This window comes from Bufo bufo, chromosome 2, assembly GCF_905171765.1.
Source record: "Bufo bufo chromosome 2, aBufBuf1.1, whole genome shotgun sequence".
NCBI classification, from domain to species: domain Eukaryota; kingdom Metazoa; phylum Chordata; class Amphibia; order Anura; family Bufonidae; genus Bufo; species Bufo bufo.
The window spans coordinates 330,578,278-330,594,642 of record NC_053390.1 but is presented as its reverse complement, the minus strand read 5'-3'; positions in this window follow the sequence as shown (position 1 = coordinate 330,594,642).

Here is a 16,365-nt window from a genome sequence, read left to right as displayed (position 1 = left end):
GATTGTTAGGTGCAATCACTGCTATTACAGTTGGTTGTCTCTGCGCAGTTTATAATGTCCAATCATTCTTCAAAACACGATGCAAAAAATAAAAGTAAAATGTTCATTTAAAATCACTTTGATGTAAAAATTGGGTTTAGAATATACTACTTCCACTGGTGAAACTGAATTAGTTATTTTTTATGTGCCACCATATAAACCTTACTACTACTGTTTATATCCAACATGAAAGCAGATTTGTCATCAGAGTATGCTGCCCTAGGTAAGGGCAGTAAAGTTTGGAGATAGATTTGCATTCCCATTAGCAAAAATGGCACAAAATAATATTTTGCTGTTTAGGTTATAGCAGAAAATCAAATAGTTTATGAGTCTGGTGTATTCTAGAGGGGAGCTGCCCTCCCATCTTCTTAGGGGTGTTTCATGGCTGGCTGTTGTGCATATGAAGCACTGTCAGACGCTGTGAGGAAGACAACGGGAGCACTACCCTCATGAAAACATCAAACTATGACAGTGGGTTAATTGATTGCTCCAATTAGCCAAATGGTGCAATACTTTTTTCTTGTTTTAGCAAATTGGAGAGCAGATCCCAACCTTGTAAGAGCGATCACTACTGGAAATACTCTGGACTCTGGCCCAATTTACATAGGACAGCATAGTCTGATGACAGATCCATTTTAATGTTGTAAACTTTGAAAACTTCCGCCATCAGCTGTAATTTTTGAGGACACCTGGCAGCAAGGGTGGGTTTACATGTGGCAAGCCCATACACATGTGGACAAAATTGTTGGTACCCTTCTGTTAAAGAAAGAAAAATCCACAATGGTCACTGAAATAACTCGAAACTGACAAAAGTGATAATAAAAAATGTACTGAAAATCAACTAATGAAAATCAGACATTGCTTTTGAATTGTGGTTCAACAGAATAATTTATAAAGCAAACTAATGAAAATGGTCTGGACAAAAATGATGTTACTCTTAACTTAATATTCTGTTGCATAACCTTTTGAGGCAATCACTAGAATCAAGCGATTTCTGTAACTCTCAATGAGACTTTTGCACCTGTCCACAGGTATTTTGGCCTGGCCCACTTCTTGTGAGCTGCTCCAGCTGTCTCAGGTTTGAAGGGTGCCTTCTACAGACTGCATGTTACAGCTCCTTCCGCAGATGTTCTAATCTATAGGATTTAGATCAGGGCTCAAAGAAGGCCACTTCAGAATATTACAATGTTTGCTCTTTGCCATTCTTAGATGCTTTTAGCTGTGTGTTTTGGGTCATTATCCTTTTGGAGGAACCATGATCTGTGACCGTCACCAAGCTTTCTGACACTGGGTGGCACATTTTGCTCCAGAATGCCTTAATAGTCGTGAGATTTCATTGTACTCTGCAAATATTTAAGGCATACTGTGCCAGATGCAGCAAAGCAACCCCATTGTGTATGCTTTATTTTTTCATCTGTGAACACAGAGCTGATGTGACTTGCCAAAAAGCTCCAGTTGTGTCTCATCTATCCAAAGGACATTCTCCCAGAAGCTTTGTGGCTTGTCAATATGCATTTTGGCAAATTCTAATCTCACTTTTTTATGATTTGCTTTCAACAGTGGTTTCTTCCTCGGTCGTCTTCCATTAAGTCCACTTTGGCTAAGACAGCAATGGATGGTGCGATCTGACATGGATGTACCTGGCCCTTGGAGTTTTCCTCTAATCTCTTTGGAAGTTGTTCTGGGCTCTGTGGTTACCACTTGTATTATCTGTCTCTTCAATTTGTCATCAATATCCCTCTTACGGGCATGTCCGCGGAGGTTGGCTACATTTCTGCAGGCTTTATACCCTTAAAGACACCAGGCCTATTTGCATTTTTGATTTTTCCTCCCCCCATTCCAATAGCCATAACTTTTTTATTTTTCTGTTCACGTAACCATATGAGGGCTTATTCTTTTGCGGGACAAAATCCATTTTTTTAATGCAACCAATTCATTTACCATGTCTTTTATTGGAAAAAATTCTTTGTGGGGTAAAAAAAAAAAAAAAAAACACAATTCCCCCAAGGTTTTGGGGATTTTGACATCACAGCGTTCACTGTGCACCAAAAATGACATGATGTCCATATTGTGCGGCTCAATATGATTACTGCAATACCAGAATTTTTTTTTTTATATTTTGATAGTTCAGACATTTTCGGACACAGTAATACCTAATATGCTAAAAAAAAAATATTGTTTATATAGTTTTATATGTAAAATAGGGAAAGGCGGGTGATTTAAAATTTTCCTTTTTTTTCCTTTTTTTTTTTAAAACTTTTTATTTAATAACTATTATCCCCCTTAGGGGCTAATAGGAAAAGGATCCCTTGTCCTATTCACCCTAATAGAGATCTTTTAGTGTGAATGGGATTCTGACAATGTCCCTGGTGACCATGGTAACCGATTGGAGCCCTGCGATTTTACTGCGGGGGCTCTGATCGGAAGGCAGAGGGAGCCACTTCCCTCTGCCTTACCTCATGATGCCATCGGTGTTGATGGCATCATCTGAGGGGGTAAATGATGGAATTCGGTGCAATCGCTGTTCCTTGTCATTGCAGCCAGGTGTATGATACAACTGACACCCACCATGTATGGAGCGGGATTACCGCAGCTGATCAGGAGAAAAACCATCATCACAAAAACTGCCCAAAGTGGGTTGGATTTGTAGTGGTATTACCAAGTGTGAATCCACCCTTAGAGCCTGTTCACACAGTGGGTTTTACTGTGGAATTGTGGTGCCGACAGCCTCACCAAAACACATCCGCAGCTGTGTCCTCTCGACCTCCCATACATCTCAATGGACGGTAGCGCTGAGGATCATGTTCCTTCTCAGGGCAGTTGCAACTATAAGCCTCTAAACTGTGATCCTTAGCAATGCCTCCCATTAAAATAAATGGGAGGCTGAGAGGAAGAGGCTGCCGGCAGATTTTTGGCCAAATTTTAGAATAGCTGTCCGCACCAAAATTCCACAGTAAAAACCGCTGTGTGAACGAGCCCTAATTTTGGAAAATTTCTGCTTCAAAATCAGCTAAAAAACCTCCTCAAAACAGCCTCCCATTCACGACAATTGGATTAATCACTTGGAAAAAAGCACATGGAAACATAAAGCGTGGAAAAAGAAGCCACATAATCTATCTTGGGGTGGACTCTGTGCTGAATCTCCCAATGAAATAAATGGAAGCTTAAAAAAAACTGCTCTGTAACGTGTCCATGCATTTTTGGCATTTTTTGGTGCTGATCTACACCAAAAACCATGAGCTGAAAATGTAGTTTTGCATTGAAGTAAGCACCGAATGCTTAAAAAAAACACATCAAAAATAAAAAATACAGAAAAAAAATCTGTTGTGTGAACATACTCCTAGGGTATGGCCACACAGAGATTTTTGGACCAGGTTTTGAAGCATATCTGCCTGCAGGATTTTCAGCCAAAGCCAGAAGTGGATTCAAAAGGGAATGGAAATATAAAGGAAGGATTTATACGTCTCCTTCTAGCTTTGGCTGAAAATCCTGCAGGCAGATCTGCCTCAAAACCTCATCCGAAGAAGTCTGTGTGGCTGTTCCCTTAGTGTTCAATTTGTCTTTAGTGTCATCACAGTGCGCATTCAAATTAATGTGATATTTGTCTAAGGACAGGTCCTCCAGAGCGACCGCTTTCCAATTTGGCCAAGAGGGTCCTGAAAAATTCCAATCTTTCAATCCTCTATTTCCTTATCGGAAATATAGAAATTAGTTTTCTAAACCAGACAGCTCCTTTCCTTTGAAAAAAAATATGGGAAACTGAATTTATCTAACTTAAACTCTTCAATTTTTCTTTCCCACAGTTTTGATAAATCTCCTTGACCAAATATTAGAAAAGAAACATGAAAAGGTACATTTTGTATTTTATAGCCAGAGCTTAACTCGGACATACCCATAATTTCACCCAGGCAGCCCCTTCACTTGAGCATCGGAGCAGTTCATGCTCAGATCACGCAAGGCAAGGATTTTTTTTATTTACAATAACACACTGCCGGGAGGAGGCTTCCGCCCAGCAGTGTGTTCGGTGACGTCACTGGCTCTGATGGGCAGGCTTTAGCGCTGCCCTAGCCGTTTTAGAGGCTCGGGCAGCTCTAAATACCGCCCATCAGTGCCAGTAATGTCACCAGGCTCACTGCTGGGCGGAAGCCTCCTCCTGGCAGTCTAAAGGTTTGTCACCGGAACTCCACAAAATGCCTTTGCCCTGCGCGATTCAGCGCAGGGCAAAGGAGAGCATCGGGGCATGAACTGCTCCGATGCTCTTGTCAGGGGGGCTGCCTGGGTGATATTCTGGGTATGTCCGGGTTCAGCTCTGAACCCGGACAACCCCTTTAATTTTAGAACATGCATTTTGATACTACCCATCAATGGATGTTTTTTTTAAACCTAAGTTTCCTTCCTACTTTTAAACCCTATGCTGTTGATGATGATGAAAATTCTAGGATTAAAATTATCATAGGACAGGTTAGTCGTGCTATGAATCATTTTGTAGTTGACTGTTTTTTATGCATGAGAAATGTATCATTACTAGTTCTTTATGTATATAGTTCCTGTCCCATTTATAACAATGCTAGTGTGTAAGGGGGTAAACCTCATATGTCCCCACCTTATGTAAAACAAAACTGTAGATATATCACCTTAGGAAAGTATTTATTGGTGCTATTGGCCAACTCCTGTGAGCATGTTGCTTGAGGCAGAGGGTAGTTGGAAACTTATTTCATGAAAGGTAGTAACTTAGCGGTCACAAGGATTTGACAGAGGCACTGAGCAAATCTATATGAAGGGGCTGGTGCAACCTTGTGAGAAAGGCAAGATAGGCTGCGGTAGGAGGTAGCCTCTAAGATATGTACAGTTGCACTGAGGAATGAGTGAAAAGTGGCAGTCACTTTGGGAGGAACCTGACCTTCAGAGGACCTGTAGAGTATTGCATAGTCTCCTCACCCTAGTAAAGGACCATTTAAAATTGACTTAAATAATAATTGGGTGTGAAAAAGTGAGCAAGCTGCTCTCAAAATGCTTTGTTCCAATAATGTTTTCTGCAGCTTATGATTTCTCTCCTGATATTCATAGCAGTGTAAGTACACTCCTCCTCCTATCCCTTTGCATTATTTGGATTTATTGCTACCTGATCTCCTTAGGATCCTGGAAAAGAGGACGCAGTAGCATGGGATCTGTCTGGCAAGCAATTAACAGTGATATGCCTATTTTAGCACAACCACTAAAAATGAACATCAGTCATATAACTCAATGTAAGCTCTCACTCAGTATTCAATACCCTATGGGTGTGTTGTATACAGTTATTTTAAGTTAAGCAAAATGTAAGACCTCTACTGTATTCAAGGTTGGCATCTTCTTTTATTTATTGTAGCCCATGGTTCAATGGTAGTGTCATACAAGGTGTGGAAATTAAAAATATTTACGGTAACATTTAAAAGGTTCTGTACTTATGTAAATCTATTACAAAGTGTCAAAACATGAAGCGCTAATACTGTACTGAACTGCTTTAATGTTGAGGATGTGGAAACATGGACAAGGCATTAAAAGTGCCTTCTATTAACGTTGAGAAAATTAAAGTAAAAGTTGCATGGTGGGGCTACTTGGATAAGTGGAATTTAAAGGGCATTTGGGGGTAGAATATATATATTTTTAAGTGGGCTAGCACATGTTAAAAACAGAACAGAAGCTTTACTTACCTCTACTGATTCCCTACTACTTTACCCCAACATTCACTTTGTTCCTGCTGGTCTCAGTTTGATATACCAGAAACACTAAGAAAGGCCAGCTCATCAAATCGCTGGCCTTAACTGGTGATTGACTGAGCAGGTCTTTCCTAAAAATTTTTGATGTGTTGAGCTAGAACCAGTAAGTGCAGAGCAATGGGGACTGGAGCATCATCAGATCAGCAGTGGTGGGTGGACTGCCCATAGACCCTACAGGGAAATTTTCTGGTAGGCCAATGCCCAAGAGGTCACCCAAGCCCTCCTCAAAGCCACCAGCCACGTACATAAAGATCTCATGCTCTCAGCATTACTTAAATGGGTTGTCCAACGAAAAATATTCTACAGTTTTCAAGCCAGCATCTGGATCTTAATTCTTTTGTAATTGCATGTAATTAAAAATTTGAGTTATTCAATAAAATTTATCTGTATAGCGCCACCTCCTGTTAGTTCCTTTGACCTGCTCACTGAGAAGGTCACACATGCTCATTTTCATCCTTCAACTGCCTCCTGAGTTGTGATAGGGAGAGCATGGACACGCCCCCTGAGCTGCAGCAGAAAAGACACTCCCCTTGAGCTGCTATCTTAATATAAATCTAGCAGAGCAATGAATGGGGAGATCTCTGGATCCATGTGAGGTACAGGGCTGGTTCTAGCTTTATTACAAAGAGATTGTCATGTACTATATGATCTCTGATTTTCATTTTTTGCATTTGTCATGGGATAACCCCCTTTAATGTAGGAGCATCAGGCATTTAACCACCTGGCCATCGGTCCCTTTATACTAGTACAAAACAATCAGTACTATCACCTACAATAATTCTTATACTGTATAGTTATAAACTACACTGCTGTGACCACTGCTACCCAACTGATGGGTAGCATTGATGCAAAAAGTATGTTTTCATTTTTTCTGCAAAATTACTACCATTATTCCTATAGTCCTAGCCTTAGTTGAGTATTGAACCACATGTACTTGACTCTCAGTTGACTCTGAGATCACAGGTATATCCTGAGTGCAAAAGATTTGACTTAAATGATTTTGAGACTCAGGTAAAAGGATAACACTATCTCATCCGTGTCACAACTACAGGTCAGGAAATGAAGAGAAGACCCATGGAGATTAGTATTCTGTTACTTCTGTGGCAGGTTTCCAGCTCTTGGCTGACACAAAGCGGTGCTGGTTTAAATGGCAGCTGCAGCGAATAATAACAAAGTAATTATCTAGTAAATCGATGCAGTTAAGAAAAAGTCTTTCCATAGCGAGCACGAAAATGGAAATAACCTTACTTCATTACACTTTCACTTAATTAAGTAATTGCACATGTGTTTGCAAATAACACACAGTGAGTAACCAGCAATTTACTTTATCATTAATTATGCAAAGAGACAATATTTAATGAACTGCATATCAGGTAGTAAAAGACCACATATCATTTTACAATTACATTTTTGTAAAAAAAAAGTTAAGTAATCGTTGAGCCATTTCCAATGCACTAGTAACAAAGAGCGAGAGCACTAAAATACAATGAATGTACCAACTGCTTGCCACTGAATAATATGAAAAAGAGACCAATTTTAAATCCCACTAATAAACTCAGTCAGTAGTGAGAAAAAGTACCTTGAGACCTGGGCAGTGTTAGATGTTACAGCAGTAGGTGTGGAACCACTATATCAACCAACAGATTTGACTTTGGGTTACTCTTAAGGGCGTTATCCTGGCAGTCCCTGGGTTTTCACCCTTTAACCCTGTACAGGAATCTGGACTTCACTGCATGGGAACCACCAGGCTGCTACCTCCTGGAGTAGTCTCTGTGTGATTAATAGCTGACACTGGAGCAGGGCACTGAGGGGTCAAGAAGAATCACAGTCAGGGACAGGCCTAGGTCATGGCAAGCAGAGTACATGGTAAATGGTAAAAGGTCTGTGGAAAGAGCAAGTAGTGAAGTGAGGGTGAATATGGGGAATAGCCATGGGTCAGGTCAGACAGTGGAGGATCAGAATCCAGTAAATAATTGTATTTCTTAGGCACCCTCCCACAGGGGAAGATGCATTAAATACCCCAAGGTATCCAGTCATATGGGCCAAGGAAGAGAGGTCAAGCTAGTAAGCAGACTGCAGCCTGCATGGAGATACAGATTAAGTCCGGTGGTAAGAGCAGGATGTGGGTCCGCTCCACTAGGAAGCCGAAACCTGGGACCAGTAAGCAAAGCAGTGGCGGCCGCGGGCCCTCACTGTAACAGTTGACCAGTCAACTTGTCTTACCACTACACTTTTCTGTACACTTTACACTACTTCTTATCTTCAAATGGAGTATGATGGGACTTTGTTGTCGGAGAGGCTACGGAATTCTTGTACTAAGTCCCAATTAGAAGATGATAATGACTAAACTTCCAGATTGGACTTTACTTCTAGGTCAGTCTGTAATCCAATAAATCTCTTGTAGCCCAGACGGGACTCCTAATGATCTCCAAACATCATTAATTGACAGGATGTCTACCAGGGACATGGCAACTCTATCTTATTGCATGGCTAACCCATGATAAGCAGCTGGGGGATCAGTACCTGGAAGATTTCTGAAGATCAAAGTCAACAACAGATCTTCATTAAGTTGAGATGTGTTGGAGTAGCCAGGAAATTAAGTTATCTTATACAGAAAATCAGGTCTCAACCTAACAGTTCATCTTCTACTGTGTGTGAGTTGGAAGACCTTATAATAAAATACTAAGTTACAAGTGTGTTCAGATGGTGTTATGGACACAGAATGACCTGTTGTATAAATTATTTATTTTAGAAAGAACAACATACATGTTACTGACGGCGAGGTGTAGCAAGATTGTTCAAGGACTCTTTAAAAATTACTAGAAAGGTGACCAACAAACTAACTAGGTCAACTAAAAGGGGGATGCCCAGTCCAGGTCTACAGTAGAGGAAGGAGATAATTAGGGACATTTCAGTCCAGTCTGAGGAGCACTGCTGGGTGTATGTGACACTGACTAATCAACCCTCATTAGGCCTTCACTTCTCCTATTCCATGTGTTTGAATCATTATGCCACAAATGACTCTTTACTAAAGGCTTAAAGAGTAACTAAACCTTTATCTAAACTTTTACTATGTTCTCCCTAATTCTCTAATATACTTTATTAATGAATTTTCTATTTTTACTACACTTTATGCTACCAAAAAGCGCACCATTTACTGGTTCGCTTAAAACTCAGTTCTCTGTACAACTCAGCGGTGTACGCAGTACGTTGATTACATTTTATGAATGGGCAGCAGCAGCACAGGAAATACGAGCAGGAGCGCATATTGCTGCTCCTGCCCGTGCTCCCTGGACTATTACTAACTCTTGGCATAGCACATGGGTACTCTGTACCCATGTACTATGCCAGGATTAGCGGAGCAGGCTCCTGCTTCTGCCTGCTCCGCTAAGCTAAGAAAACTACATGTCAGCTCTCTTAGCTTAGTGGAGCAGGCAGAAGCAGGAGCCCGCTCCGCTCAACTAATCCTGGCATACTACATGGGTACAGGGTACCCATGTGCAATGCTAAGAGTTAGTAATAGTCCAGGGAGCACGGGCAGGAGCATAAATGTGCACTCCTGCCCATACTCACAGAGCTGCCAGCGAGTTTTAAGCACACCAGTGAATGGTGCGCTTTAGGTAGCAAAAAGTGAAGTAAAAATAGAAAATGCATTAATAAAGTATATTAGAGATAGTTTTATTAGGGCATTAGGGAGAACATATTAAAAGTTTCGATAAAAGTTTAGTTACTCTTTAATCACTGACATTTGAATCCATTGGGGGACAGTTCTGCATAAAAAAAAGCCACAAACCAAGTGTTTGTGACATTGTAAATGCCACTTGTGACAAGCTTTGGCTGCAAGCAACGTTTTTGCGCAGTACTTAGACTTAATTTTGGCGCATGCTGCCTAATTTATGACAACCCTATACCATTAACTTACATTGATCATCTATAACATTAAAACTACTGAGAGATGACGTGAATAACATTGATTATCTCATGCCAAGGTCATATGTTAAAGGGCTTATCCGAGTTATGGAAAAAAACTAAAACCTTATAAAACTCATCAGGACATACATATACATTAGTTAAGCTTGATTTCTTAAGAGAAAAACCCATACTTACACCTTTGCATGGTTCTGTTATTATTGCTTTGTTTACATGCTGCAGCAAAGCTGTTGGGGCGTGTAACAACAATGCCTGAGCTCTCCCTTATGAATATTTGTGGGTGTGAATAATCTGACCTTCTCCGTCTCCTGCTCTGCACAACCTAACCTAGCATTAAAAAAATGCGGTATGCCAGACCTTGCAGGGGAATTATGTGTGAGGTCACGGTGTGAGCAATAGGTGGGCTGAGGTAAATACAGTTCTGGTTACTCACGGTTATGTCGTCCCTGGGCAGGCTCGCATAAGTGAAAAGGAGAATGGCACAAGGATTCTCTGGGGCACACTCTGGTGTACAGGACACTGGCCAGATGGTGGTTTGAGGTGCCCTTGGTGGTCTGTATTAATGTGCCAGTGGCAATGTCCCTTGAAGTCGTGACGCCAGTACCTTTTATATGGAGGTACAACAATTTACTATAGTCTTAATAGAGGAACTGAGTCTGAGGCAAGCAGGGTGAAACTCCAAATGGCTCTTTACTGATGATGACTCTTGATTACAATACATCCATAGGCATTAAACAGTCTCTTGATATAATCCGGCATTAAGCATATGCATATGGAGAAAGGGAAATGCAAATCCTCAATGAAATACAGGCTCTTGTAATACATAAGAAGACTACTGCTCAGACTAGGCTGGTAATAATGAAAGTCTTACACTGGTAACAACTCCGGCCTGATTCTAATCCTTGATTAAAAGGTGCTTTTCTGAATCCTGACACTTCTATTCCAATGCTGTTCTGACAGGTGGCCTGACTGTCCTCAGGATTTAAACTGGAGATGTAGATGCTTCAAGCTATCTCCTACACCTATTACAAAGGTCCTTAATAAGTCCTCAGGCTATGACTATCTTGCTAATCCTTTGTCTTGCATAAACGTGATAATTCCTTATATACTCGGCTGCATACAGTTTAGACATTGGTCACCCTGGAAGAGCGATCTATAGTAGTGGATTGCTCCCCTCTGGGTAGAATACTTGTAGGCCTTAACCCTGGGCTATGGAGCTGGCAGGGACAGAGTAGAGAGGCTAGGAAGGGGCCTCCCTCCAGATATTCAGCTACATGGCTGTTGCTTTCTCGAAGGCTCATGAGAGAACTGCATTCAAGCATGCCTCCTATTAAGAGTTCATATTGTGGTAGATCAGCTGGTCAAATAGTTATTTGTAGCAATGTAACAACTGACATTTGATTGTGTTGCAGCGAGATCTTACCACCTTAGATACAGTTGTACCGGTCTCCTTGTTAGTGTCAATCCCGTATTGCTGGAGCTCTGCATTATATAGGTTGCTGATGGTGGAGGAGGGGGTATTGTGCCCCAATGTTATCTGCATCAGCGGCAGCACTTCTTCAGCATGCTGGAAGCAATTTTCACTCCTCTCTAGCTGGAGGATTCTCAGGTCCAGGTGCGCACTGCATAAATGCCGGTGGCTCATGCAGTGGCGTCTCTAGCTTTCAAATTTTGGGGGGGCACACTGGGGGCCAGGAAAAAAGTAGGGGGGGCAGCTATAACAACGATACATTTACACAAGTACGCTTAGAAATGCTGCAATACTTTACCCAATACCTAAAACCGCAACAGGGAAGAAAAGTCCAGCTGTCTGTGGATGACACTTTTATAGAGAGGGGGATCTGTGGATGACACTGCTATGGGGGGGATCTGTGGATGCCACATACCGTATATAGCATCTTATGCTATATGTGTCAACCACAGATCCACCCCATGACAGTGTCATCCCCATTTCCCCCTCCATAACAGCGTCATCCACAGATCTCCCTCCCTATAACAGTGTCATCCACAGATCTCCCTCCCTATAACAGTGTCATCCACAGATCTCCCTCCCCGCCTCTCACAGGAGTGTACATATATAAAATAAACATATTTCACATGAAAACGTACAGTTACTTGGCTTGGCCCTTGGGGATCTCGGACACCACTTCAACACTTTGGCCGGGGGCTCGGCGGAGCTGATGTTGTGTTTTATCCTAATGAGAAAGATTTCATAATAAGGATTTGGAGAAAGGGCAGAGGGGTCACAGAGCAGGGAGAGGCTGGTGCTGCTACTAGGGGGTCATACCATGGGGGAGTAATAAAACCCACCATAATTCCCCCCAGTAGAAATAATTCTCCTTATAATGTGCAAAACATACCCCCTTATGCCCCCAGTTGAGCTAATTTCCCCCATAATGTGCCAGTATAAAATACCCCTATATAGTGCACCAGTAAATGCCTCCCTAGTGCTCCTCTCCCCCCTTCCTGCTAGTGCCCCCCATAATGTACCAGTATAAAATGTCCCATATATCGTGCCCCAGTAGATGCCCTCAGTGTCCCCCATAATTTGCAAGTATAAAATACCCCTTTCTTAGTGCCCCCCGTAGATGACTCCATAGTACTCCTCTCTCCCCTTCTCCATAGTACCCACCATAATGTGTACCAGTATAAAATGCTACTGTACAGAGCCCCCCATATAAAACACCCCTTCTTTATGGCCTCAGTAGATGCCCCTATAGTGCCCACCAATAATGTGCCAGTAATAAGTGCCCTCAATAACGTGCCAGTAACAAGAGCCCCCCAATGTGCCAGTAATAAGCCCCCATCACATGCCAGTAACAAGAGCCCCCATCACGTTGCAGTAATAAGCCCCCCATCACGTGCCAGTAATAAGCCCCCATCACGTGCCAGTAATGAGCCCCCCATCACGTGCCAGTAATAAGCCCCCCATCACGTGCCAGTATTAAGCCCCCCCATGTTCCAGTATTAAGTCCCCCCATCATCATGTGCGAGTATTAAGTCCCCCATCATCATGTGCCAGTATTAAGTCCCCCATCATCATGTGCCAGTATTAAGTCCCCCCATCATCATGTGCCAGTATTAAGTCCCCCCATCATCATGTGCCAGTATTAAGTCCCTCCCATCATGTGCCAGTATTAAGTCCCCCCCATCATGTGCCAGTATTAAGTCCCCCCATCATCATGTGCCAGTATTAAGTCCCCCCCATCATGTGCCAGTATTAAGTCCCCCCCATCATGTGCCAGTATTAAGTCCCCCCATCATCATGTGCCAGTATTAAGTCCCTCCCATCATCATGTGCCAGTATTAAGTCCCCCCATCATCATGTGCCAGTATTAAGTCCCCCCATCATCATGTGCCAGTATTAAGTCCCCCCATCATCATGTGCCAGTATAAAGTCCCCCCCATCATCATGTGCCAGTATAAAGTCCCCCCCATCATCATGTGCCAGTTTTGTAATAAGCCCCCCCAATGTGCCAGTAACACTATTGTAAAAAACAAAACAAAAAAAACCACTTATACTTACCTAAGTGTCAGCGATGCGATGCAGCCTCTTCCTGTGTCCCACGCTGTAATGTAAGGCTCAGGCGGCACGATGACGTCATTGCGCCGGCCTCTGATAGGCTGCCGGCCTAGTGCCTGCAGCCAGGGCCGTACCTAAAAATCACTGGGCCCCATAGCAGGAATCTAAATTGGGCCCCCATTCCCCTTTTATAGCCCCTCCCTTTGTTCCATGAACTATTTTTGCTGCTGCATTTTATAATTTATGCCATCAGGGCCGGATTGGGATTACAAAACAGCCCTGGCACACAAAAGAGGTATAATAGATGCAGTGTGTACAGGTATATAGTATATTCCCTAGTGTTCTGATATGTGAGGTACAGGGTATAATATATGCAGTGTGTACAGGTATATAGTATATACAGCAGTGTACTGATATGTGAGGTACAGGGTATAATAGATGCAGTGTATACAGTATATACAGTAGTGTAATATGTGAGGTACGAGGTATAATAGATGCAGTGTGTACAGGTATATAGTAAATACAGCAGTGTATTGACACCTCATACCTCAGATATCAGTACATCGCTGTATATACTATATATCTGTACACACTGTATCTATTATACCTCGTACCTCACATATTACACTACTGTATATACTGTATACACTGCATCTATTATACCCTGTACCTCACATATCAGTACACTGCTGTATATACTATATACCTGTACACACTGCATCTATTATACCCTGTACCTCACATATATAGTATATACAGAAGTGTACTGATATCTGTACAAGCAGCATCTATTATACCTTGCACCTCACATATCAGTGCACTGCGGTATATACTATATATCTGTACATATTGCATGTATAATACTGTGTAATATATGCAGTGTGTGTGCATGTATGTGTGTGTATCTATCTATATATACAGTGGCGGAAATAATTATTTGACCCCTCACTGATTTTGTAAGTTTGTCCAATGACAAAGAAATGAAAAGTCTCAGAACAGTATCATTTCAATGGTAGGTTTATTGTAACAGTGGCAGATAGCACATCAAAAGGAAAATCGAAAAAATAACTTTAAATAAAAGATAGCAACTGATTTGCATTTCATTGAGTGAAATAAGTATTTGAACCCTCTAACAAAAAAAGACTTAATACTTGGTGGAAAAACCCTTGTTTGCAAGCACAGAGGTCAAACGTTTCTTGTAATTGATGACCAAGTTTGCGCACATTTTAGGAGGAATGTTGGTCCACTCCTCTTTGCAGATCATCTCTAAATCCCTAAGGTTTCGAGGCTGTCTCTGTGCAACTCTGAGCTTGAGCTCCCTCCATAGGTTTTCGATTGGATTAAGGTCCGGAGACTGACTAGGCCACTCCATGACCTTAATGTGCTTCTTCTTGAGCCACTCCTTTGTTGCCTTTGCTGTATGTTTTGGGTCATTGTCGTGCTGGAACACCCATCCACGACCCATTTTCAGTTTCCTGGCAGAGGGAAGGAGGTTGTCGCTCAGGATTTCACGATACATGGCTCCGTCCATTTTCCCGTTTATGCGAATAAGTTGTCCTGTGCCCTTAGCAGAAAAACACCCCCAAAGCAAAATGTTTCCACCCCCATGCTTGACGGTGGGGACGGTGTTTTGGGGGTCATAGGCAGCATTTTTCTTCCTCCAAACACAGCGAGTTGAGTTAATGCCAAAGAGCTCTATTTTGGTCTCATCAGACCACAGCACCTTCTCCCAGTCACTCTCTGAATCATTCAGGTGTTCATTGGCAAACTTCAGACGGGCCTGCACATGTGCCTTCCTGAGCAGGGGGACCTTGCGAGCCCTGCAGGATTTTAATCCATTGCGGTGTAATGTGTTTCCAATGGTTTTCTTGGTGACTGTGGTCCCTGCTAATTTGAGGTCATTAACTAACTCCTCCCGTGTAGTTCTAGGATGCTTTTTCACCTTTCTCAGAACCATTGACACCCCACGAGGTGAGATCTTGCGTGGAGCCCCAGAGCGAGGTCGATTGATGGTCATTTTGTGCTCCTTCCATTTTCGAACAATCGCACCAACAGTTGTCACCTTCTCTCCCAGCTTCTTGCTAATGGTTTTGTAGTCCATTCCAGCCTTGTGCAGGTCTACAATTTTGTCTCTGACATCCTTGGACAGCTCTTTGGTCTTTCCCATGTTGGAGAGTTTGGAGTCTGCTTGATTGATTGATTCTGTGGACAGGTGTCTTTTATACAGGTGACTAGTTAAGACAGGTGTCCTTAATGAGGGTGACTAATTGAGTAGAAGTGTCTAACCACTCTGTGGGAGCCAGAACTCTTAATGGTTGGTAGGGGTTCAAATACTTATTTCACTCAATGAAATGCAAATCAGTTGCTATCTTTTATTTAAAGTTATTTTTTCGATTTTCCTTTTGATGTGCTATCTGCCACTGTTACAATAAACCTACCATTGAAATGATACTGTTCTGAGACTTTTCATTTCTTTGTCATTGGACAAACTTACAAAATCAGTGAGGGGTCAAATAATTATTTCCGCCACTGTATATATATATATCAATGAGTAAAAACAGGGCATGGAGGGGGGGTAAATGATGAAAAGTGGAGGACCTCCTCTTACCACTCCATTCCAGTCTGTATGGATCAATGCAGAGCTGCTTGTGAACTTTTAATACTTGCTGTTAGGGGTTGAAGGACCTGTGATGATGTCATCACAGGTCCTGGCAGATGTACCTTTGAAACCTAGGAACTACACCATTTTTGGTGCAGTTCCTTTGCTAGATTCTGCAGGACCTGTGATGTTGAAGATGATGTCATCACAGGTCCTGGCAGATGCACTGTTCTAACCTGGGAACTACACTTTACACTGTGCAGTTCCCTTACAGGACCTGTGATGACATCATCAAAGGTCCTTTAGCTTTAGAAAGGTAAACAGGAGTAATTAGGGGGCGGGGCCTCTCCTCCACTTCGGTGCCTGCCTGCAACCTATCAGAGGAAAGGGAAGGGACACGCCTCTCCCTCCCCTGCACCTCCGCTGGCACAGGCAGTTTACAATGGAGATGAGCGCAATGGAAGCGCTCATCTCCCTGTGGCGGCGGCTGCTCACTTGGGGGGGGGGGGGGTCATTTT